General features: G+C 40.1%; 1 pseudogene; it reads left to right on the forward strand.

Annotated features, from left to right (window-relative positions):
• The first annotated feature begins 392 nt into the window (after window positions 1-392).
• LOC133247113 (F-box only protein 16-like) overlaps window positions 393-27,296 on the forward strand; it is a 37,350-nt pseudogene continuing 10,446 nt past the window's right edge.

Here is a 27,296-nt window from a genome sequence, read left to right on the forward strand (position 1 = left end):
AAATACTTCTTTCTGACAAATATGGTATGTTCTTAGCTAAGAGTGATTCTGATTTTTTCCCATTTGTCCAATGAAAATCAAACAGAGTTAAACAGACCTGGGTCTGATTCCCTGTTTCACCACCTATTGTCTGTATAACTCTGGGCAAAGCATGTAACTTCAGTGAGCCTCATTTTCTTCACCTGTAAAATAAGCTAAAACCCACCACCTTACCATATTTTTATGGGTTTTAATTGAGCAAACCTGTTAAGTACCTGACATATAAAATGCTCCTAGCAAATGTTACTCTCCCCCTAGTCCCTGTCCCAGTGTACTAAAAAAGATTATATGGTATTAGTATTTTTAGTATTCTGAAGATTGTATGATTCATTTCTTCTGCAGGAGTAGTTTTTCTTACAGCAGAATATCCAGTTATTTCATGATGGCATTTGCACCTCCAAAAAACACAAATGGTCCCAAAATGCAGACAAAGATAAGTACCTCGACACCCCTAAACCATCAGCTTTTGAATGACCGGGTGAGTAATAACAACTATTTTATTAGTTGAAATCATGTTTAAAGGGGAAAAAAGCATTAAAATTTTGGTAATCAAAACATGAACAGGAATTGCTTAGGATTGTGTAGTGGATTAAAAAAAATGAAGGATTTCTTCAAAATTTTTAATTGAAAAAAACTGAAATAAATTTAGAACAAAAAGAAAGAAAACTTTAATCGAGCCCCAGTTACATGGCCAGAGTTGGCAAGAGATACAGAGTTCCTGCTTAGAAAGAAAGATCTAAGGGACTTTCCTGGTGGTCCAGTGGCTAAGACTCTCTGCTCCCAGGGCTGGGGCCCAGGTTCTATCACTGGCCAGGGAATTCAGTCCCACATACTGCAACTAACGACCTTGTGTGCTGCAACTAAAACCCAACACAGCCAAATAAATTAATACACATTTTAAAAAAGATTTAGGAGATGAGAAAGCAGAGTGTCTACCAGCTCCCCTTCACCTCAATATCCAGCTGCTTTTCAGGTTCTGTGAGTCTTCCTCCTAGGTCTCTTCATCCAGTCCCCTCTTCTCCTTTGACTTGTGCACATCCAGCTCCACGTTCTCAGTTCACACATGCACCCTCCTTCGCCTGGCACATTGCAGTAACCCCTCAGCTGGTTTCACTGTCTCTAATCCATCCTCTATTCTGGCCTCAGAACGATCTTTCTAAAATACCAAACTAATCCTATGCAGCAAAACCAATAACAGACTGCTCCAAAGGATAAATTCGACCCTACCCCCCGTGCATAGCTCTGAGGACCCTTCACGTGTGTTAGTCACCGAGTCATGTCCGACTCTTGGAGACCCCATGGACTATAGCTGGCCAGTCTCCTCTGTCTGTGGGATTCTCCAGGCAAGAATACTGGAGTAGGTTGCCATGACCTCCTCCAAGGGATCTTCATGACCCACGGATTGAACCCAGTGTCCTTTATATCACCTGCATTAGCAGGGGAGTTTTCTTTTTTAATTTATTTAGTTGCAATTTTTTTGAAGCATGTGAACCCTTAGTTGCGGCATGTGGGATCTAGTTCCCTGACCCCAGGGAAATCAAGCCCAGGCCCCCTGCATTGGGAGCATGGAGTCTCAGCCCCTGGACCACCAGGAATTCCCAGCAGGTGAGTTCTTTAACACTGGCTCCACCTGGGAAGCCTGAAAAGCTTTTGTCAAATTTTATGAGAAGTTCTAGGGAATTCCCTGGTGGCCCAGGGGCTCAGAGTCTGTGCTCCCAATGCAGGGGGCCTGGGTTCCATCTGTGTTCAGGAAACTAGATCCCACGTGCTGCAAGAGTTTGCATGCTGCAGCTAAAGAACCCACGTGGCACAACTAAGACCCAGTGCAGTCAAATAAATAAAAATGTTTAAAAATTTCATGATAATTTCTAGATGAGCAATGATAAGAGAAATAACAATTTCTATTAGAAATTATATTTATTTTGTTGTTCAGAACTCCCATTTTATCCGCCCCCCCCCCTCCCATTTTTATTTTGGTTTAGTTAGGTTCTAGTTTGGAGTAAAAGTACTTTCAAAAATCTTAGCCTGCCATATGTAAAATAGATAGGCAATGGGAATTTGCTTCATGGCTTAGGAAACTCACACAGGGGCACTGTATCAACATAGAGGGGTGGGATGGGGAGGGAGAGGGGAGGGAGGTTCAAAAGGGTGGGGATATATGCATACCTATGGCTGATTCATGTTGAGGTTTGACAGAAAACAACAAAATTCTGTAAAGCAAAATCCTTCAATAAAAATATAATTAAAATTTAAAAACTGTCAAATCACTATGTTGCACACCTGAAACTAATTATATGTCACTTAATATACATATAATTATATTATATGTCAATTATACATATTCAATAAAAATTAAACATAATACAAATTAAAAAGATCTTGGCCCGTGTATATACCCATATGTATGTGAATGAATGTATCAATACTTAGACACACACATGGAATTTGCATATGTATACAGCAAACTGTTAGTGTGTGCACATGTGCTCAGTCTTGTCCAACTCTTTGCAACTCCACAGACTGTAGCCCTCCAGGCTCCTCTGTCCATGGAATTTTCCAGGCAAGAATATTAGAGTGGGTTGCCATTCCCTCCTCCAGGGAATCTTCCCATCCCAGGGATTAAACCCACATCTCTTTATGTCTCCTGCATTGGCAGGTGGGTTCTTTACTGGCTGAGCCACCAGAGAAGCCCAACTATCAATAGTGGTTTCCCCTAAAAAGTTGGGACGACATGGAAGAGTGGGAAGGAAGTCTGTTAGGAGAGAGTTCTTGTTTTTTACCGTATACACTGCAATGATATTTAAAAAACAAATATAAGTAAAAGTGAGCAAAGAACAGTAATGCTGAGAATTGAAAAACACAGGTTCCAGATCAGCTATACTAAATAATTTCCTGTTTGACTTCAGCGGGTCTCCTTTGCTTCTGATCTTTACTACCTGCCTTTGGAAACTGAGTGGCTTAGATCAGATGACCTCAAAGGTCCCTTCCAGGTCTAACATTCTGACACTGTGAAAGGGGTTAAAAATAGATACCTAAGTTTACAGCTGGGTAGACGGTGTCCATACGATAACTTCAGGGGCTTTTCTACACTTCTACAACAGGGCATTTGCCAATGATCAGCGTAATTTTGAGGTCCACTTTTTTTGTTTTGGCCACACTGCACAGCATATGGGATTTTAGTTTGCTAGCTAGGGATAGAACCCAGGCACCCTGCATTGCAAGCGCGGAGTCTTAAACACTGTACCACTAGGGAAGTCCCTGGTTTTTGTTTTAATTTTGCCTTTTTTCTATTCTGTAGTAAAATGAAAAATATGAAACTGTTTCAGTCTAAAATAAACCTCATAGGAGTTTAACTTCACAAGAACCTTTAAGCAGAGAGGTTGACTTCAAATCATCAGATTACAAGATAATTCAGGCCTTATGAAAACGTTGAGAGGAGGAATGTTTTATAAGTATGTATTTCTTTGCTGTGTAGTGTAGGGTTTTTTTTTTTTCATCTAGTATTTTAATGGAAAGTGATCAACATTTCTTTTTTTTCTTAATATGGTTCATACATGTAGTACAGTACACATGTAGTTAAAAGGGTGTTCTGAGAAAAAGCACCTAACCACCATCCATCGGTCATAATTTAGGAGCCCCCAAATGTCTTACACCTCCATGGTAATGGTGTCACATGGTGAAATCATTGTCAACAGACTAAAATAACAGCCATGGGATTTTGACTTAACAGCAGGCTCTAAGTAAACTGTGATGTAAACAAACTGCAGCATTCTGCAAGGAAAGACGATTCTCTCTAATGTTTTCCACTTGAATTGATACTGTTTCTGGGCTCTTTTTTTATTTTAACTGAAGTATGTCTGATTTACAACGTTGTATTAGTTTCAAGTGTACAGCAAAGGGATTCAGTTATACATATCTATTCTTTTTCAGATTCTTTCCCTTATTACACAATATTGAGTAGTGTATGTACTATAAGTAGGTCCTTTTGGTTATTTATTTTATATATAGCAGTTTGTATATGTTAATCCCAAACTCCCGATTTATCCTTCCAACCCTCTTCCAGCTTTTTAAGATCAAAACCTGATTGCAAATCCTTGGAATGAAGACGTGCTCCCAACCAGAGACTATAAGATTCTGAGTCTGCCTATGGGCCTGACAGTTAAATAATTTGTTCCAAATTATGCTTCTTGTCAAGGATAGAGTCAGAAGCAGATCTGAGTTTGTCTAGTGTTTCTCTTTCTGCCCCTCATGCCTATCAGTTCCTACCTGACTCTAATCGCCTTTTGGTGAAGAACTGGATTTGCTTGGACTCTCCTTAGACTTGGTCATTGGCCCTCTAAAGACCCTATCTCCTACCCTGTTTATTTGATTTTATTATCAATGACTGACTTTATTTATTATTTATTTATTTAAATATTAATTTTTTTATTTGTTTGACTGCACTGGATCTTCACTATGGCATGCAGGATCTCTAGATGCGGCGTGTGGAATCTTTTTCATTGCAGCAAGTGGAATCTAGTTCCCTGACCAGAGATGGAACTCGGGCCCCTACATAGGGAGTTTGGAGTCTTAGCCACTAGACCACCAGGAAAGTCCCCCTGCCACTTTCTTGCTGACTCTCCACACCCCTTCAAGTCAGTGCCCCTTTCTTTCTGATGCCTTCTGTTGTCATTGGACACCACGATGGTCCTCCCAACCTCCTTTTGAAAGGAGGTTGTCATCCTGGGACCTAATTGTGTGTGTGTGTGTGTGTGTGTGTGTGTGTTTTTAACCTCTGTCAGGTCAAACCATGGGCAGCAATTCATTGAGAATGTAGGGCTTGAGGTCAGAATAGGGAAGATCAAGGTTGGGGTCAGAATAGAAAGACCATGGTTCTAGCAGGGTTTCCTAGGTGATAGTGATAAAGAATCTGCCTGTCAATGCAGGATATGCAAGAGACATGGGTTTGATCCCTGGGTCAGGAAGATTCCCCTAGAGTAGGAAATGGCAACCCAGTCCAGTATTCTTGCCTGGGAAATCCCATGGACAGAGAAGCCTGGCGGGCTACAGTCCATGGGGTCTCCAAGACTTGGACATGACTAAGCACGTGTTCTTGCCTGGAGAATCCCAGGGATGGCAGAGCCTGGTGGGCTGCCATCTGTGGGGTCACACAGAGTCGGACACGACTGAAGCGACTTAGCAGCAGCAAGCACACTTGCACCGCATGGCTTTCTAGTGAGGAACCAAGTATACTATTCAGCTGAACATACAGTCTGCAACCAATGATTTTTCTTTAAAATCTATAAAGGTAACCCTTTGGGCCTCTGCTTATCCTCTCTAAAACAGAAAAAGTGAACCAAAAGATCCTAAGATTCCTTTTAGCCCTAAAATTCTATGACATCTGAATCTCTTGTTGTTGTTCAGTCAGCAGGTGTTTTGTTAGGAGCTTCCCCTGGAACCTGTGGATCATATAAGGGAAAGAGGCTGTAATCTACCTGGGAAGGGAAAATGAACAGAATCATCTGGCGGGCAGTAGTGAATCCTAGAAAGGCCAGGTGGAGCATGGGCTGCAAGTGGAGGAGGAGTTGGGAAGAGTGAGACCAGTGGGTGCCAGAAAATTGCTGGTGCCCGAGACTTCGGAGGGGAATTAGATGCTTGATAGGACTTTGTTAGACACTCTTGTGGGTGTAGGAAATGTGTGAATCCTAATTTTTCTCTTTTTTTTTTGTTATTCTTTATTTTTTCTTGGCTGCACTGAGTCTTCATTGGTGCACGAGGGCTTTCTCCAATTGCAGCAAGTGGGGGCTACGCTTTAGTTACAGTACATGGACTCTAGGACGTGCGGGATCAATAGTTGTGGATCACTGGCTTAGTTGCCCCAAGGCATGTGGAATCTTCCCGGACCAGGAATGGAACCTGTATGTCCTGCATTGGCAGGCAGATTCTTAACCCCTGGACTACCATGAAAGCCCTGAATCCTGATTTTTCAGTCTTCTGAAAAATTTTATAGGTTTTTTTTTTTTTTTTAATTTTATAGGCTCTCTTCTATTTTCTTTTTCTTTGTTTGCTTGTTTTGACCACTCCATTGGCCTGTGGGACCTTAATTGCCCAACCAGGGATTGAACCCTTGCTTTCTGCAGTGGAAACACAGAGTCTTAACCACTGGACCACCTGGGAAATCCCCTCTACTATTATCTAGAAATTCTGAGATCATCTGTCACTGTTATTTGAGGGTCCTAGTAGCCCAGGGCCAGTTAATCAGGAGGGAGGAGAAAATGGTATTCTTTTTCTTCTTCTCTAAAGTATAAAAAGTGTCTACCTGTGATATATGATATTCCCTGGTAAGTAGCAAAGATGGCATTTTACAGGCCTTGAGGTTGTTGTTGAATCAATTATTTCAGTCTCCATTTTGCCTGCCCTTTGAAAGCAGAATTTGAGAGTCCAAAAAAAGAAAGGAAAACAGATCTGTTGGAAGCATGAAACCAGCTCCTCATCCTCCTCCACAAAAGGGAAGAAATAGCCCTGAGCTAGTTTCTAAATAAGAATGTTCTGACAGTGCAAGAGAATTTAGAAAGTGCCAGGAGGAAGGGGAAATGTGGAGCCCAATTTTGAAAGCCGGTAGAGCACAGGGTGGGCAAGAGACAGTCACACCTGTCTCCTGCTGTCTCTGGCTTCCTGGCTCCAGCTCGCCCTCCTCTGCCAAACCTTCTCACTCGAGTTGTCCCTTCCTCACCCATTCAGATAGATACACAAATGACTGAAGCTCAGGAAAACACCTCTCCACTAATATGTAAATACAGTCACATGGTAGTGATACATCCAAAGGATATTCATTTGTCACAAGCATATTCATTCCTTCCAGCAAGCTTGAGCACCTGTAATATGCCACGTACAGCATTCTGCAGTGGAGAAGTCAAGGTGAATAAGACGTAATTTCTGTCCTCAATGGTATATAACAACAAACCTATACAGATAACACTGAGCTACAAGCCCAGAGGCGCACATATGCAAACATATATGTAATGTACACCCACTGGTATGTGAACTCATGAAATAAAAAAACAGAGCTGCTCACTCATAAATTTCACAAGTTCTAATACTAGTCATGCTGAAATATTTGGAGGGAGGTTGTCCGTTTTCCTATTTTTCCTTTGTCAGTTTCGTCATCGCCTTTCAAATTCCAAAAATGATTTCACTTTATAGTTCCATTCTTTTCTTATTTCTTGCCTTAAAAAATTTATTTATTCTTTAGGATGAATTGTCTCACATGGAGAAACTAAGAAAAAGGAAAGTTTGTCCAAGTTATAAATAAAGTTACCCTTTCAGGTACAAAATCTGTCTCTTTATACTCAGTTGATAAAATGGAAAAGACTGTCAATGTTTAATGATTGATCCTTTAATGATGTCTTTTTAAAAATTTATTTATTTTATTTTTGACTGTGCTGGGTTTTCATTGCTGTGCATGGGCTTTCTTTAGTTTTGGCAAGCAGAGGCCACTCTCTGGCTGCAGTGAGCAGGCTTCTCATTATGGTGGCTTCTCTTGTTGGGGAGCAGGGCTCTAGGGCATGCAGGCTTCAGTACTTGTAGCACATGTGCTTAGTTGTACCAAGGCATGTAGAATCTTTTGGAACCAAGGATTGAGTCCATGTCCCCTGCATTGGCAGGCAGATACTTAACCACTGGACCATCAGGGAAGTCCTAATGATGTCTTCTTAATGGGTATTTTGAACCACAAAATATTAAATCATTCCATCTTTTTTTTTTTTGATTGTAGGTATTTTAAGAAAGAAGAGCTCTGCTTGGAAAATGGGTAACTATTTAAAGTATACTTGATTCTAAGTCAGAAAGAGAAGGACAAACACCATATGAATATCACTTATATGTGGAATCTAAACTGTGGCACCAATGAACCTACCCTCAAAACAGAAACAGTTTCACAGATGTAGAGATCAGACTTGTGGTTGCCAAGCAGGAGGAGAGGAGGGAGAAGGATGGACCAGGAGTTTGGGGCTGGTTGATGCAAGCTATTACATTTAGAATGGCTGAGCAATGAGGTCCTACTGTATAGCACAGGGAACTATATCTAGTATCCTGGAATAAACTGTAATGAAAAAGAACATTAACAAAAGAATGTATATAAATCTATATATCCATATCTAAGTAACTTTCACACTTCCTCAAAGGAAACACAGTCTCAATGACCATTGTCCATGACCAAAGTACCGTAAGTCCACTCTGTATTAATGAGTTCTGTTCTAAAAGTGAATTCATAGGTCCAATTTGATCGTAAATCCAACAAAGTCAGCCTTGGAACCCAACTAACATAACTGGCTACACCCCGCTGTTTGTAAGCTTGCTTCCAGACATCCTGGGCTTGAAATTAAAAAACTGCTCTACTGTACTGTAAAGTACACAAAAGCACAGCCACCTGTAGTGGATGGACACACATGACCGTGCACGCCAGACACATGTACTAATGTGATTGAACATGCGAACACACATTCGCATCTTTGAAAGTTCGAAACTCAAATGTTTGTATGAGGGAACTTACTCTATCCATCTCTGGCTAATCTGTATTACTCAGCAAATTCCTCTACAGTCTCATTGAGAGTCTCTTCCACCCAAGAGAACTGGAAGCATGGTCATACAAAAATGTGTACACTAATGTTCACAGTGGCATTATTCATAATCGTCAAAAATGTAAACACCCAAACGTCCATTTGGTGAGAAATGGATAAACAAAATGGGGTCTAGCCAAACAACAGAGTAGTATTCAGCCTTAAAATGAAAGGCAGTTCTGTTTCAAGCTACTCATGAATGAACTTTGAAGACATTGTGCTACGTGAAATAAACCAGACACAAAAGGACCAATATTGTTTGACTCCACTTATATGAAGTTCTTAGAACAGGCAAATTCACAGAGAAAGAAAGTAAAATAGAGGTTATGAAGAAATAGGGACGTTATTTAACAGGTAGAGCTTCAGCTTGAGTTTTAAGAACAGTTCTGCAGATGGATGGTGGGGATGTTGCACAACAGTGTGAGTGTGCACCATGTCACTGAACTGTACACTTAAAAATGGTTAAATTTTAAAAAACAAGGGCAAGAAAAAAGAACGAAGTACTGATATATGCTACAACATAGATAAACTTTGAACATAGTATGCTGAGTGAAAGAAACCAAACACCAAAGCCATCTAGTATATGATTCCATTTATATGAAATATTCAAAATAGACAAATCCATACAGACAGAAAATAGATGAGTGGTTTCTAAGGGCCAGGGAGCAGGGGAGGAGTGACTGACTGTAGTGGATATGGAATTTATTTGGAGGGTAATGAAAACGTTCTAAAATTAGACAATAGTGCTGGCTTTACAGCCTTGTAAACATACTAAAATGCTGGGTGGTGTGGTGTATGATGGAGAAGGCAATGGCACTCCACTCCAGTACTCTTGCCTGAAAACTCCTATGGATGGAGGAGCCTGGTGGGCTGCAGTCCATGGGGTCGCTGAGGGTCGGACACGACTGAAGCGACTTAGCAGCAGCAGCAGTGGTATATGAATTGTACCTTAATTTAAAAAAACAAATCAGGATCCCTTAAAAAAAATTATACTTGGATTTCTTTAACTCTAGATGTGTATAATGAACTCGAAATAGTCCATGTTTAAAGCATACAGTCAAAGCCTTCTTTCCTTTTAAGGGAGCATCTTTGCCCCAGAATATAGCAGTAGACAGAATATCCTACCCTGTGAGTTACTGGGATTCATTTTCCCGTATGTCTTAGTCCATTCCAGGTGCTATAACAAAACACTGGTGGGGGCGGGGGCTCATAAACAGCAGAAAATTTATTTCTCATAGTTCTAGAGGCTGGAAAGTCCAAGATCAAGGTGCTAGCAGACTCAGTGTCTGGTGGGAACCTGCTTTCCGGCTCAGAAACTCTCCATGTGTCTTTGCATGACAAAAGGGCTAACAGGTCACTCTGTAGTCTCTTTAATAAAGGACATTAAACCCATTCATGCGGGCTTCCCTGGTGGCTCAGTGGTAAAGAATCCGCCTGCCAATCAGGAAACTCTGGGTCAGGAAGATCCCCTGGAGTAGGAAGTGGCAACCCACTCCAGTATTCTTGCCTGGGAAATCCCATCAACAGAGGAGCCTGGGGGCCTACAATCCATGGGGTCCCAAAGAGTCAGACACAACTGAGCGACAGAGCATGGATGCTCGCAATCCCATATATGAATGCTCTCCCTCATGACCTAATCCTCTCAAAGGCCCCACCCACCTCCCTGGGTCATTACCGCAGGGTCAGGGTTTCAATTTAGGAATTAGGGGTGACATAAACATTCAATCCATCATAAAGCTCTGTATCTTACTGTTCTTGTTTGTCTGATTTACTCACCACTTCTTTTCTGTGCTGGTCTACAAGCTCCAGTCTAAAAATATTTACTAACCTAAGGAAGGGGAAAAAAGTCATATACACAGTGTTTCTGGAAGACTTTACATATCCTCTGGAGAAAGAAATGGCAACCCATTCCAGTATTCTTGCCTGGAAAACCCCATGGACAGAGGAGCCTGGCAGGTTACAGTCCGTGGGGTCACAAAGAGTTGGATATGACTGATTAACTTCACTTTACTTTTACAAGAAAAGGGGCAATATTGATTTCCTTCAGACAGGAAAACTGTCTAAAGGGTGGAAGAGACTCTTACCTGGAGAGCCTTTTGTGTCTTTTGAATTTTTAATCATGTGAATGTTTTTAATCATGTGAAGGTAATATCTATTCAAAATAATAATAAAATTTTATAAAATAAATTCACCAAAAATGGCAAAATGAGAAATACCCGAAATTTAAAATCTAGCTAAGTTTTTCTCATATTGTATTTGTGTTTTTAAACTAACTTTGTTACCAACAACTTAAAAAAGAGACTTATAAAAAAAGCAAATAGATAAAATAAAAAGGGACATATTTAAAATGACTATATTTGCATTTTCACTCTGCTTACTATGAATGGAAATCCCTAAATTAATATTACCAGGGCTAATGTTCAGGCAGAATTCATTGGTATGGCTGACCAGCCTCTGTCTATTTTGATTGGTTGGTAGCATTGCCAACATTTTTAATATCACCATGGATAAAATTCAAGGTCTTCAAACTTTTGAAAAGATCTTGTTAATTCTTTTCTTTTACCATAACTAATAGAAGCATAGATTTCAAAGGTCACTGATATCTGCAAAGATCACTAATTATCTCTGTCCTCCAATCAGCCAAACTACAGGGTCAGGCATGGTTTTACCATGCTCCTTGTTGTACATTGCTTGATGCTATCAGGCATTTAATAAATATTTTCTAAATGAATAAATGATACTCACTGGTTTTTCTCTTTTGCCCAACAACAAACTTATTCCATAAATTCACTAGATCATATGGTAATCTTTATACCTCCATGAAAGCCACAGGAATTAAGTTTGAAGGGGATATTTCCAGTTTATTTTTATTCAGTTTTCTCTCTCCATTTTAGGTTTTAGGCTTTATTTGTCCGTGTGTTTTATGAACAACATAACAGATGGATAGCATAAGGAATGCATTTTCAATAAAAAAGAAAGGAGAGAAGTAAGCATACAGGTTTTTTTTTTTTTTAATTTTCCTTTATTTATGGCTGTGCTGAGTCTTCCTCGCTGCACAGGCTTTTCTCTAGTTGTGGTGTGCAAGCTTCTCATTGCCATGGCTTCTCTTGTTGCAGAGACTGGGCTCTAGAGCCTTCTTGTTTAAGTCGTGGCATGTGGGATCAACATAGGCTCAGTAGTTGTGGCTCACGGGCTTAGTTGCTCCATTGCATGTAGGATCTTCCCAGATCAGGGATCAAACCCATGTTACCTGCATTGGCAGGTAGATTCTTTACCACTGAGCCACCAGGGAAGCCCAAGGATACTGATTTTTAAACTTAGCATTACTTGGGATTTTCACTGTAGGAGTCAAGTATTGGCTTTAAAGCTCAATCTCATATTAGAAGTAAAGTCACTTCTAAAAACAATCTGGATAGTAAGGGGCAAAATGTAATGTGAAACCTATTCAATGATAGACAATCCAAAAAGTATTTTATATTTAGCCATGTGTGCATCCTCAGTCGTGTCTGACTCTTTTGCGACCCCATGAACTGTAGCCCACCAAGTTCTGCTGTCCATGGGATTTTCCAAGCAAGAATATTGGAGTGGGTTTCCATTTCCTTCTCCAGGGGGTCTTCCCAACCCAGGGATCAAACCCAGGTCTCCTGCATTGCAGACAGATTCTTTACCAGCTGAGCCACCAGTGAAGCCCAAGCTAATATAACCAAAAAGCAAAAAAATAACAAGGCTCTTCCTTCATTTTGACCTCACTGCCTGAGAACTTTCCTTTCCTTGCCATTTGGTGTGAGATGAGTGGCGCTGATGCCCTAGCAATGGTCCTCACATCTTGAAAGCGCAGCAAGAATCCTTGTAACAATCACTCTGAAAATGGGATTTTCACAATCCTATTGTCAAGAAATCCCAAAGTAACTATAAAATATAATTATGATATGACATAAGATAGTATTGCTGCTGTTTAGTCACTAAGTCATGTCTGAGTCTTTTGCAACTCCGTGGACTGTAAATTCACCAGGCTCCTCTGTCCATGTGATTTCCCAAGCAAGAATACTGGAGCCAGTTGCCATTTCCTTCTTCAAGGGATCTTCCTGACCCAGGGATTGACCCCGTCTCCTGCTTGGCAGGCGTATTCTTTTCCACTGAGTCACCAGTGATGATCATATAAGATAGTATAGCATAAAATAATATAGCACAATGTCATATACTAATTATATATGATATTAATATTAAAAAGGAACTAATTGTAAAATGAGGTATCATACATGGTACTAGGATAAGAAAATGGTCCTAGCTGCTCCCCTGTCTCACACATTAGATCCTTGGCTATGATGGTATGGCTCTTTTTTCTTGAAGAGCTGAAGCAAGTGATGTGGGACAGATATATATACTACTATATAATAGATTTGAAAAAAAAAAAAACAACCCAGGAACCTACTGTATAGCACAAGGAACTATATCCAATATCTTATTATAACCTACAGTGGAAAAGAATCTAAAACAATATATGTGTGTGTGTGTGTATGTGTATATATATATATGTGTGTGTGTGTGTGTGTGTGTGTGTGTGTATGTAAATCGCTTTGCTAGATACCTAAAACATTGTAAAATAACAATGCTTCAATTTAGAAAAAATTTTTAAAAAGAGAAAGATACTGGGCGATTACCAAATTCATGTACAGTTAATTCTTCCATGGATTATCTACTTTTTGGATTATTCCCAGCACCTTTTAAATTCCAAGGGGATTTTCTCCAGCTGTTAAGCATTCTTCTCAGTCATCTACCCACCTTCAACTGGTAGAAGTTCAAGGAATGCAAATTCATTTTCTATTAGCCTAGATAAACACAATTAGAAAGGAGAAACTCCCGAAACCTATCAAAGCCAAATATAAATTATCTTTGACTGTTATAATCAAGGAAATAAATGAGAAACCAATGTAATTATCTTCTTATCTCTAGAGGAAAAGGTTTGAATGTTTTCTTTTATAGATTTCTTCAGCACTTTATAATCCTAATGTTCTTTTATATTATTCTAAATCACTGTTCTTCAATCTGAGCCTGTTCTCTTCTGGGCATCCATGAAAATAATTGAGCTGACCTCAATCCTTGCAAATGTGCTTCCTGTCCTTGTTAATGTACAAACATGGTTACTTTATGCTTTGTAATTTAATTATTGTATATCTAATGATTTACCCCTCATGCTTATTATTTTTAACATCACTGTGATATTTTATAACAGGGGTCCCCAACCTCTGGGCCACAGACCCATTGGTACCTCACATCAGATCAGCAGTGGCATCACATTAGAAATAAAGTGCACAATAAATGTAATGCTGTAGTTTTTCCAGTAGTCATGTATGAATGTGAGAGTTGAACCATAAAGAAGGCTGAGCAATGAAGAATTGATGCTTCTGAACTGTGGTGTTGGAGAAGACTCTTGAGAATCCCTTGAACTGCAAGGAGATCAAGCCAGTCAATTCTAAAGGAAGTCAGTCCTGAATATTCATTGGAAGGACTGATGCTGAAGCTGAAACTCCATACTTTGGCCACCGGATGTGAAGAGCCAACTCATTAGAAAAGACTGATGCTGGGAAAGATTAAAGGCAGGAGGAGAAGAGGACGACAGAGGACCAGATGGTAGGAAAACATCACTGACTCAATGGAGATGAGTTTGAGCCAGCTCCAGGAGATGGCAAAGGACAGGGAAGTCTGGCATGCTGCAGCCCATGGAGTTGCAGAGTCGGACATGACTGAGCGACTGAACTACCACAAAATGTAATGCACTTGAATCACCCCCAAAGCCATCCCTCCCTGCCTGTTCCCCCAGTCCGTGGAAAAATTCTCTTCTATGAAACTGGTCCCTGGTGCCAAAAAGTTTGGGGACTACTGTTTATAATATTAGCTACCATGAGTACAATGAGTCATACACTCTTTTAGAAATTTTATACATATTTTCATTTATTTAATCTTCCCAGTAACTCTAAATTTAGATACAGTCAATCAATGTATAAAGGAAGAAATTAAGAGATTCTTAGTGAGACTCTGAATGGCCTCATTCCCAAAGCCCCCATGCATCCTTAATGTCATATTTTCTCTTATCATGTTGCTGAGCTGATTCACTATTGTGAGGCATTTGGGGTTATTTCTGTTTTGTTTTGTTTTTTTTTGCTTGGAAAATTTTTTTTAATTTAATTTAATTTTTAAACTTTACAATATTGTATTAGTTTTGCCAAATATCGAAATGAATCCACCACAGGTATACCTGTGTTCCCCATCCTGAACCCTCCTCCCTCCTCCCTCCCCATACCATCCCTCTGGGTCGTCCCAGTGCACCAGCCCCAAGCATCCAGTATCGTGCATCAGACCTGGACTGGTGACTCGTTTCATACATATTATACATGTTTCAATGCCATTCTCCCAAATCTCCCCACCCTCTCCCTCTCCCACAGAGTCCACAAGACCGATCTATACATCAGTGTCTCTTTTGCTGTCTCGTACACAGGGTTATTGTTACCATCTTTCTAAATTCCATATATATGCGTTAGTATACTGTATTGGTGTTTTTCTTTCTGGCTTACTTCACTCTAGTTGTGGCATGTGGGCTCTTAGTTCCCTGAGCAGGTTATCAACCCTAGTCCCTTGCATTGGAAGGCAGATTCTTTTTATTTATTTGTTTATGGCTGAGCTGGGTCTTTGTTGCTGTGTGCAGGCTTTCTCTAGTTGTCGTGAGCATGGGACCACTCCTCCCTACTTGCAGTACGCAGTCTTCCTACTGCAGTGGCTTCTCGTTGCAGAGCACAGGCTCTAGGGTGCTTGGGCTTCAGTCGCTGTGGTGTGTGGGCTCAGTAGTTGTGGCTCTCAGGCTTACTTGCTTTGCAGCATGTGGAATCATCCCAGACCAGGGATGGAACCCATGTCCACTGCACTGGCAGATTCTTAACCACTGGACTTCCAAGGAAGTCCCACAGTGAATGGTTTTAATCAAGAAGTACTCCAACTAATTAAAAAAAAATAGATCCTATGATTACAAAGAATTTGACTTGTCATAAGGCTTGTCAATACATTTTTATTTTATATGACTTTTTATGTGGTCAATGTATTTTATGATTAAAACTAAAGTATTATGAAATTCTGATTACTTTATAATAACTAGAAAATATCTATTGGTGAAATGCAATAGTGTATAAAATACAAGTAGCCCCAAACTTTCCTGTTTTCTCTTCTCTAATGGACTAAAGAAGAAAAACAGAGATTTAGACTCTGATAACAACTTTTTAAGCTGCTAGCTGTTCCCATAAGAACCTTTCTTTTGATTTTGGCCAGCTCTCACACTCTCCTCTTTGATCAGTCACTAATCTTGGGACAGGTTTGGGGTCATCACTAGGGAAAATTGTGAAGTAACCCAAGCATTTGTTTGGTATGCCCCAGATTGCTTTGGCATGTACTTTCTGTCTCTGGCACTCTTTTTTTTTTTCTTTTTCCAGGTCCTCCTATCAACTTTTCCTTTCCAATCATATCAATCATTTACATATTAGTAGGACTTTAACTCCAAGAAGGCAATGGCACCCCACTCCAGTACTCTTGCCTGGAAAATCCCATGGGTGGAGGAGCCTGGTAGGCTGCAGTCCATGGGGTCACTAAGAGTCAGATATGACTGAGCGACTTCACTTTCTCTTTTCACCTTCATGCATTGGAGAAGGAAATGGCAACCCACTCCAGTGTTCTTGCCTGCAGAATCCCAGGGATGGGGGAGCCTGGTGGGCTGCCATCTATGGGGTCGCACAGAGTCGGACACGACTGAAGAGACTTAGCACCAGCAGCAGCAGGACTTTAACTGGGGCTTCCCAGGTGGTGCTAGTGGTAAAGAATCCACCTGCCAATGCAGGAGACCCAAAAGACACAAGTTTCATCCCTGGGTTGGGAAGATCCCTTGGAATAGGAAATGACACCTCATCCCAGTACTCTTGCCTGGAAAATTCCATGGACAGAAGAGCCTAGCGGGCTCAGCAAAGAGTCAGACAAGTGAGTGACTGAGAATACACACACGCATAGGACTTTAACCCTACATACTCCTCCTTCTCAGAGATATTTGCTTGTATTGCCTTGTCTCTAATTGTGAACACAAAGGTTTGTTTCTGGTCCTGGAGTTTTAATCACTAATGAGCTGATGTAGAAACTGTGGGGGGAGACTGACTGCCCAGGTGTCTTCTCTTAAGGTTGTACAGACAGTCCGTGGCTTAAGATGCTTTGGCTTAGCAACTTTTTGGCTTTACAGTGATGCAAAAGTGATAGACGTTCAGTGGACACGATATTTAAAATTTTGTATTTGGGTTTTTTGGGGAGGAGTGGCTAGCCACGTGCAGTAGGATACTCATTTATGGTGCTGGGCAGCCAGTAAGCCACAGCTCCCAGTCAGCCACTCGGTCACAAGAGTACAGGCCAAATACACTTAAAACCATTAGTACCCAGACAGCCATTCTGGTTTCACGTTCAGTGTGCTTGTGTACATGCTAAGGTGCGTCAGTCGTGTCCAACTCTGTGCAACCCCATGGACTGTAGCCCACCAGGCTCCTCTGTCCATGGAACTCTCCAGGCAAAAATACTGGAGTGGGTTGCCATTCCCTTCTCCAGGTGTAGTAGTCAGTAAATTACATGAACTAGTCAACACTTTATTATAAAATAGGCTTTGTGGTAGATGATTTTGCCCAACTGTAAGTTCATGTGAGGCCTTCCCTGGTGGCTCAGTGATAAAGAATACCCCTGTCAATGCAGGAGACCCAGGTTTGATCCCTGGGTCAGGAAGATCCCATGGAGGAGGGCACGGCACCCACTCCAGTATTCTTGCCTGGAGAATCCCATGGACACAGGAGCCTGCTGAGCTACAGTCTATGGGGTCGCAAAACAGTTGGACATGACTGAGCGACTAAACAACAGCAATAAGCATCAAGGTTCATGTAAGCGTTCTGAGCACATTAAGGTAGACTGGGCTAAACTAGGATGTTTGGTAGGTTAAGTGTATTATGTGCATTTTTAATTTATGATATTTTCAACTATATGATGGATTAATTGGTATATAGGCCCATCAGAAGTTAAAGATCTATATTTTACAAGTCTGTATATAGTCTCAGTTTATGACTATGACCAGCTCCCACATTTTTCTGTAACTCCACGTTTTGAGGTCAAGTGCACGTCTATGTCCACACTGGCCTTGCTTGGCTCACACACACAAATGTGAGAAAGAACAGGTAGGTGGCAAAACATGGGGTGTACTTGTTAGGGAAAGAAATGCATGCAATTCGTTAAGAATAAGTTACTAAACACACTTTCTATGCAATTCTTTATCTCTTTCATAATGCGTCTCTGGTGTCAGACTAAACCTGGAGCTTTTTTTTTTTTTTGCTTTGCCTTTTTTTTTTTTTTTTCCAGTTTGACAAATGGATGGATACTCAGAGGAGAAAAATCCTGACAGTCCTGTTAGAACACTGCTCCCTGTCACAGCAAAAGTTCTGTCGAAAGCTTCAGGAGAAAATTCCAGCAGAAGCTCTAGATTTTACTACCAAGCTCCCAAAGGTGTTATCTTTATGTATCTTTTCTTTCCTGGACCCCCGAAGCCTTTGTCACTGTGCACAGGTACAGATAAAGAAGCAGCGTTCGGTGTTTTGTAAAGACAGCCTAGAAAACACTGAAACTTGAGGGAAAAAAGGAAAGCACATATACAAAACCAAGCACTGACAAGATGCTCACTACGTTTCATTTGTACAGTTTGGATTGGCCCCATCTCTTTGTGTCTGGCTGTACACTTAGTGCTCAAAGGGGAGAAAAAGTAAGCCATCACTAAGTGTCCATAAAATAGCATTAGCCATTTGGGGAAATATATACACACGTATATAATGGTTCATCAGCAGAATAGTCTTATATTGCACAGCAGAGGACCATAGTAAAACTTAAAGTGTAGAGTGCAGGCCATTCATAAATAGAAAAGCATGAAATAAGGTGGTAATGTGATAAATACAGAAGCATGTGAGACTAAAGGAGTTCAGAGTGGGCAAATGTGTGCTCACAGGTTGGAAAAGCATCTGACCATTATTTTATTACAAGTAATTCCATGGTGTATTCAAGTATATTTTTTAAGATATAAAATCGATAGTCATTTTGTAGATTTCTTTTCATAGTCTAGAAAGACCAGAAATTACCTGTTACTGTGCATTCACATGGTAACTTTAGTTTTTAAAATTAAGAAAATGAAAAAAAAATTAAGAAAATGAATGCAGTAAGATAGATGACATATTTAATAATTGGTGTTGGGACAATCGGGCAGTATCTGGAAAAAAATTCTAGAAGGATAAAACACTGATATGAAATTATGGGAAACCATTCCCTACTCAAAGGAGGGAATTCCCTGGTCCAGTAGTTAAGTCTCTGTTCTTTCATGGCTGAGGGCAGAAGTTCATTCCCTGTTTGGGGAACTAAGATCCTGTAAGCCATCAGGCATGACTAAAGGGGAAAAAAATGTAATTAAAGGAAATCTAGGGAAGGAAGACTTTGTGAGTAATCTATAATATTCAGAGCCTCAAAAGAAAATGTATAACTTAAAATCTTGCTTTATTTATTTTACATAATTTGTATATATATTATATATGCTTTATAAATAAAGCAAGCAAGATTTTAAGTTGTGATTATAAAAATTAAAATTTTCTCCATAGAGAAGAAAACTGTAAATAAATACAGACAGTAAACAGGAGGGAACTCCCTGGTAGTGGTTAGGACTCAGTGCTTTCACTGATGAGGGCTCAGGTTCAACCCCTGGCCTGGAGACTAAGAACCCACAAGCTGCTGCAGTGTGGCCAAAAAAATTAAAATAAATGGGGGAAAAAACATATTGCCAGCAAAGGGGTGATTTTCTTATTTTTTTAAAGAAAGACTATAAATCTACATTAAGAAGAAAAAAAAGCAAAGCCTAGCAGAAAAATGAGCAAAGGAAGTGAACAAATAGTTCACAGAAAGAAAAGCAGATGTTTCTAAAATAGATAAAATGCTTAGCCTCATTTTCATGCCATTTTGTGACTCAGATAAATTGAGTTTCTTTCTTTTTTTTTTTTTTTAGTTTCTTTTTTAATGATAACACTTTATATTGTTGGGGTGTGGGGAAACAAGCACCTTCATATGTTGCACCTTCATAGATAAATTGACGCAAACACCAAGGAGAGCAATTTTGTAGTACTCAATTTTTAAATTGGAGAAGGCAATGGCACCCCACTCCAGTACTTTTGCCTGGAAAATCCCATGGACGGAGGAGCCTGGTAGGCTGCAGTCCATGGGGTAGCTAAGAGTCGGACACGACTGAGTGATTTCACTTTCACTTTTCACTTTCATGCATTGGAGAAGGAAATGGCAACCCACTCCAGTGTTCTTGCCTGCAGAATCCCAGGGATGGGGGAGCCTGGTGGGCTGCTGTCTATGGGGTCGCACAGAGTCGGACACAACTGAAGCGACTTAGCAGCAGCAGCAGCCATTTTTAAATAAAGATTCCTAGACATTCCCTGGTGATCCAGTGGCTTTCACTACCAAGGCATGAGTTTGATCCCTGGTCGTGGAATTGAGATCCTGCATGCCATGAGACATGGCTAAAAACTTTAAAAATTTTTTTAATTAAAAAAAATAAGATTACCTTTGGCCAGTAGTTCCACTTCTTGGAATTTGTCTTATGGGTATACTTCAACACATGCAAAATTTATATCTATATAAGAATATTTCATCATTGCTTGTAGCAGCAAAATGTTGGAAACAATGGAAACGTCTGCTAATAGCAGACGGGTTGCAACTATCTCAATATATCAATAGAATAACTAAGGTGCAGAATTATACTACCGCTTTGGAAAGAATAAAAGAATGTATCCATATTTGTTGCCCTTCTGGAATGGCACACAAGAAGCCAGTAACAATGGTTATATTCAGGGAGGGAAATGAGTGGCTAGATGACAAGGATGAGAGAGGCTTTTATTTATTTATTTTTTTAATGTTTTTTACAGTGTGCCTCTTGGTATCTTTGAATTTAGTATTGATGTACATATATTATTCTGAAATTGAAACAATTAAAAAAAAAAAAACATAGTGTTTTAAATGCCCAGTAATAGAGTATCATTCTGCCATATAATGAATTATTAGGCAGTCATTAGAAAACATGTTTTGGAAAAACAGAGATGTTTATTATGTGTAAAATGAAGAAAGCATGATTTTAAATTGCATGCAGTTTCCCAATTTTGCTTTCATATATACCTGAAAAACAGAAAGGAAAATAACTCTACCAGCTTGTTGATAATGTTTGGTCATCTCTGATTGACAGTGTTCTGGGTATTGTTTTTCTTCAGGTTTCTCAGAATTTTCCATGATTTTCACAGTGAGAATGTTATTATTCCAGGGAAATGTGATATGAAATAGATAATCTTATCATCTATATGTACCATATGTCAATCTTAGTAGATTTCAGCATCATATTTTATTTCCAGAACTGACTGTGAGGCAATTGTTCTTCAGCTAGATTTAAAGTAAACAATAAAGTCATTGCACCAAGATGAGCTTTGAGCTCATCAAAATGTGGTGGAGGTTGTCTTACAGTTTTGAAAATGTGGTTTAAAACTGTGGTGGGGGTTGTCTTACAGTTTTGAAAGAGCTTACCTACCCTCAACTTTCCTCATTCCTGTTTAGTTTTAAACAAACAAAAGGCAGCAAAAATAAAAAACAAAGCAAAATTTTATCTATCCCCAGTGCAGGGGGCAAACCCCAACTTAACTACCCAGGCCTAAACCCGATCTAAGTCAAAAGAAGAAAAGGGCGACAATTGAGAAAAACTGTCTCCCCATGCCCTCCCTCCCAAACTCCATATCTTGATTGAATTAACTAACAGGTCAGGAAGCAACAGTTAGAACTGGACATGGAACAACAGACTGGTTCCAAATAGGAAAAGGAGTACGTCAAGGCTGTACATTGTCACCCTGCTTATTTAACTTCTATGCAGAGTACATCATGAGAAACGCTGGACTGGAAGAAGCACAAGCTGGAATCAAGATTGCCGGGAGAAATATCAATAACCTCAGATATGCAGATGACACCAGCCTTATGGCAGAAAATGAAGAGGAACTCAAAAGCCTCTTGATGAAAGTGAAAGTGGAGAGTGAAAAAGTTGGCTTAAAGCTCAACATTCAGAAAACAAAGATCATGGCCTCCAGTCCCATCACTTCATGGGAAATAGATGGGGAACCAGTGGAAACAGTGTCAGACTTTATTTTTCTGGGCTCCAAAGTTACTGCAGATGGTGACTGCAGCCACGAAATTAAAAGACGCTTACTCCTTGGAAGGAAAGTTATGACCAACCTAGATAGCATATTCAAAAGCAGAGACATTACTTTGCCAACAAAGGTCCGTCTAGTCAAGGCTATGGTTTTTCCTGTGGTCATGTATGGATGTGAGAGTTGGACTGTGAAGAATGCTGAGCACCGAAGAATTGATGTTTTTGAACTGTGGTGTTGCAGAAGACTCTTGAGGGTCCCTTGGAGTGCAAGGAGATCCAACCAGTCCATTCTAAAGGAGATCAGTCCTGGGTGTTCTTTGGAAGGAGTGATGCTAAAGCTAAAACTCCAGTACTTTGGCCACCTCATGCAAAGAGTTGACTCATTGGAAAAGACTCTGATGCTGGGAGGGATTGGGGGCAGGAGGAGAAGGGGATGACAGAGGATGAGATGGCTGGATGGCATCACTGACTCGATAGACGTGAGTCTGAGTGAACTCCAGGAGTTGGTGATGGACAGGGAGGCCTGGCGTGCTGCGATTCATGGAGTCACAAAGAGTCGGACACGACTGAGTGACTGAACTGAACTGAACCATATGAGGATTAACAGCAGTGTAGTTTCATTCAGGGTTGCACAAAGTGGTTGTGATTTCTGTTTCTGCCTGCAGTGTTGTATCAGATCCTCTAAGCCTTTTCCTCCATCTAGATCCTGAACCTACTGTTTCTCCTACTTGTGCCCCGTTCTGCTTCCCTCTCCCCTATATGTCTTATCTTCAGCCCATAAAATAATCTTGAACGTAATAGAAACTCCATACACATTGGATGGAAGGAGGGAGGAAGAGAGACAGATAGATAAACAGATGGATGGGTAGCGAGTTCCATTACAGAGTGTTCTGCTCCTTTGGGGGGCACTGAAACATTATTTATTATTGAGTTAACCTTGAAAAAGAGGCCAGTTTTCCAAGGATGAAATGAATGCGAAAATTAGCTATCATCTCTGCAATTCTTGATAAGAGACATGGAATGCCTAGTGTCAACTTTATATATGGACTTCATTCTAGTTCCTACTAAGACTTATTTAAAACCTGGAATAAATTATTTTAAAAACTACTACACATAATAGGGCCACCTCCGCCATTTGCTGGATATGTAGGATTGACCATAATGCTATGAAAATGGAATGTACAGAATACTTTTAAAAAAATTATTAATTTGGCTGCACCAGGCGTCAGTTGCAGCATGTGGAATCCAGTTCCCTAACCAGGGATCAAACCCTTGCCCCCTGCACTGAAAGCATAGAATCTTAGCCACTAGACCACCAGGGAAGTCCCCAGGACAAATACTTAATGCTCTATTGAATTTTAAAGGCTATTTAGAACACACCAACCTCATGCGAAGAGTTGACTCATTGGAAAAGACTCTGATGCTGGGAGGGACTGCGGGCAGGAGGAGAAGGGGACGACAGAGGATGAGATGGCTGGATGGCATCACTGATTCGATGGGCATGTGTCTGAGCGAACTCCGGGAGTTGGTGATGGACAGGGAGGCCTGGCGTGCTGCGATTCATGGAGTCGCAAAGAGTCGGACACGACTGAGCGACTGAACCGAACTGAACTGAACTGAATATAGTATTAGTCATTGTGTTCCCTTTATATATTTAGCTAAATCATAAGAACAGAGGGAAAACAGAAGCGTATTATGAAAAAAATAAGCAATGTACCAACTGGAGTTTCTGTAGCCTTCATACAACTTTCATACGCAGACTCCCAGAGATTCTTCAGTTCAGTTCAGTCACTCAGTCGTGTCCAACTCTTTGTGACCCCATGAATCACAGCACACCAGGCCTCCCTGTCCATCACCAACTCCCAGAGTTTACCAAACTCATGTCCATTGAGTCAGTGATGCCATCCAACCATCTCATTCTCTGTCGTCCCCTTCTCTTCCTGCCTTCAATCTTTCCCAACATCAGGGTCTTTTCAAATGAGTCAGCTCTTTGCATCAGGTGGCCAAAGTAATGGAGTTTCAGCTTCAACATCAGTCCCTCCAATAAACACCCAGGACTGATTTCCTTTAGGATGGACTGGTTGGATCTCCTTGCTCTCCAAGGGACTTTTAAGAGTCTTCTCCAACACCACAGTTCAAAAGCATCATTTCTTCAATGCTCAGCTTTCTTTATAGTCCAACTCTCACATCCATACATGACTACTGTAAAAACCATAGCCTTAACTAGACGGACCTTTGTTGACAAAGTAACATCTCTGCTTTTCAATATGCTGTCTAGGTTGGTCATAACTTTCCTTCGAAGGAGTAAGCATCTTTTAATTTCATGGCTACAATCATCATCTGCAGTGACTTTGGAGCCCAGAAAAATAAAGTCTGCCACTGTTTCCACTGTTTCTCTATTTTTCCATGAAGTGATGGGACTGGATGCCATGATCTTAGTTTTCTGAATGTTGAGCTTTATGCCAACTTTTTCACTCTCCTCTTTCATCAAGAGGCTCTTTAGTTCTTCTTCAGTTTCTGCCATAAGGGTGGTGTCATCTGCATATCTGAGGTTATTGGTATTTCTCCTGGCAATCTTGATTCCAGCTTGTGCTTCCTCCAGCCCAGCATTTCTCATGATGTACTCTGCATAGAAGTTAAATAAGCAGGGTGACAATATACAGCCTTGACGTACTCCTTTTCCTATTTGGAACCAGTCTGTTGTTCCATGTCCAGTTCTAACTGTTGCTTCCTGACCTGCATACAGGTTTCTCAAGAGGCAGGTCAGGTGGTCTGGTATTCCCATCTCTTTCAGAATTTTCCACAGTTTATTGTGATCCACACAGTCAAAGGCTTTGGCATAGCCAGAGATCATTAGGAAGTTCCAAAGTCTTATCTGAAGCTTAGTCTCCCTTTTGCAAGGGGAGAATATTAATTATACTACCCTTCAGGTTGTGATGAGGATGGTTAATAGGTACTTGCTTAGTTGACTTGGATTCTGTCTGAATTAACATTTAAAAAAAAGAAAAAGGGGTACCCAAAGCCAGTGCTTTCTGAGAACCTGGAGGGATGGGATGGGGAGAGAGGTCGAAGTGGTGTTCAAGTTGGAGGGGACACATGTATACCTATGGCCAGTGTATGGCAAAACCATCATAATGTTGTAATCATCCTCCAATTAAAATTTTTAAAAAAAATCTTCCTGCCTGGTTAGGAAGCACTTCAGGTAGGAGGTAACTTGGCTGTGATTTGGAGGAAAAGGACCAAAAAGAAACTAGTTGTGAATTCCAGGCCTGGTTTATCTAGTTAAAATTATGTTTGCTGATTCACTCATGAATGAATCCATGAATCCACTTCCCCAGTGGCTCCGTGGTAAAGAACCCCCCTGCAGTGCAGGAAACACAGAGAAGTGGGTTCGATCCCTGGGTCAGGAAGATCCCCTGGAGGAGAGCATGGCAACCCACTCCAGAAAAAAAATAAAGAAGTTCTCTCAGTACCAGGGTGACAGCTCAAAACCTAGAGAAAGTGGACATGTAAACTGAATAGATTTTTAACATTGTTTTTCCAGGTGAGCTGGCATTGGAAGAATTTAACTGAACTGGATCAGCTCTGGATGCTAAAATGTTTACGGTTTAACTGGTACATCAGTGTCTCCCCAACTCCCTATGAGCAGGATGTATGGAAGAAGCATTATATTCAAATGGTGAAAGAACTCCATGTTACCAAGCCCAAGGTAAATTTGGGAAATGAAGCAACAGAATTACTAACATCAGCTACTTAGGAATTCTAGAACTATGTTGGAGAAGGCCATTGGTTCAAAAGAAATATACCATGACTTCAAAATTCCCTAGTTCTAAGAACTTAACAGCTCTTTTCAAGATATCCATGTTAGTTGAAAGTCATCTGACACTCACAAACCACAATTCCATCCAGGTTAGGACTTGGAGCTCCTCATTCTCTCCAGAATCCTGGATTTCTGTGTCTCTGACGCCTACAGTACACAATTCTGACACAGGGATTCTGTGGGTAACATGCAGTATTTATGACCTATAGGTCATCAAATTTTACTTAACTAATTCAAATTTTCTGTGATTCTACCAGGAAAACTGAAGTTTATGTTTCTATCATTTATAAAGAAAAGTTTGCAAAAAATTAGTAATTAGGAAAGGGCAAAATGGGCATATTAAAGTTCTTTTTACTTTAGAAACTAGCAATGTAAAGTCCTTACATAGACTCGTAAACAGTAAATAGTATGAGCATAAATTTTTCTAGTGGTTTTCTATGCATTGTAAGTAATGTTTATGTTCATTCTTATAGTCACAGTTAATTAGGTAACATGGGAAATTTTTATGAGCTTTTCCTTTATGGCATGATCTATATACACGCAGAGTTGTGCATCATTTCATATAATAGAAGAGTTCCTGAAAATTATGTGTAAATTAAAAATTTTAAATTATTTTTAAAACCACGGGGATTTTTTTTTATAGAAAAGCTACAGTGAGTCCGTTTTGAATTGAAGAATCCTTTTGAAATATGAATAGTTGGTTCTTAACATGCTCATTTACATTTCATTTTATTGCATTTACTTGAAGTAGAAACCCTCTACATTTAATGTAGTAATAAACTGCATAATTAATATTGTTATAATTACAATGATAAAAGCAGTCTTTCTGATTTCAATGATGGCTGTTCTTCATGAGAATTTCTTTTAAAAAGAAAAATGTAAAGTGCAGTGGTGGAAGAGTTATTTTAAAAATTACAATAGCTATGGCTCCTTTTATCACAAAGCTTTCCTTAACTCTCATTCAAAGTCACTCATAGGCAGGGAAAGGCTTCAATAGCTGAAGTGTGGGCTGTTCTGGGGCAGAGGAGAGAAAAGTGATTAACCAGGATGTAGAATGAAAAAAGGTTTTGAGTATTGTATGTAATACTGATTTTAATACTTGGTCTTCAACAATAACTCTTTCTCCAGAAACTGTTTATGCACTTCCCTTGTGGCTCAAATGGTAAGGAATCCACCTGCAATGCAGGAGATGCAGATTTGATCCCTGGGTCGAGAGGATACCCTGAAGAAGAAAATGGCTACCCACTCCAGTATTCTTGCCTGGAGAATGCCCATGGTTGGAGGAGCCTGGTGGGCTACAGTCCATAGGATCATAAAGAGTCATGGCTTTATGATCATAGATAAAGGACATGACTGAGCAACTGACAGACACATATTTTAAGATGATGAATAGTTCTGATACAAGAAAATTGCCACATTGTTGCTTAGTATTTAATTTCTTTAAGGAGTACTTTGTTATAGTAAATTTCAGTTTTTCTATTAAAGAAAAAATTGGCAAATTAAACCCAGTAAGATATAAAAAAAAGAATAATACATGATGACCAAGTGGGATGTATCC

This window comes from Bos javanicus, chromosome 5, assembly GCF_032452875.1.
Source record: "Bos javanicus breed banteng chromosome 5, ARS-OSU_banteng_1.0, whole genome shotgun sequence".
NCBI lineage: Eukaryota > Metazoa > Chordata > Mammalia > Artiodactyla > Bovidae > Bos > Bos javanicus.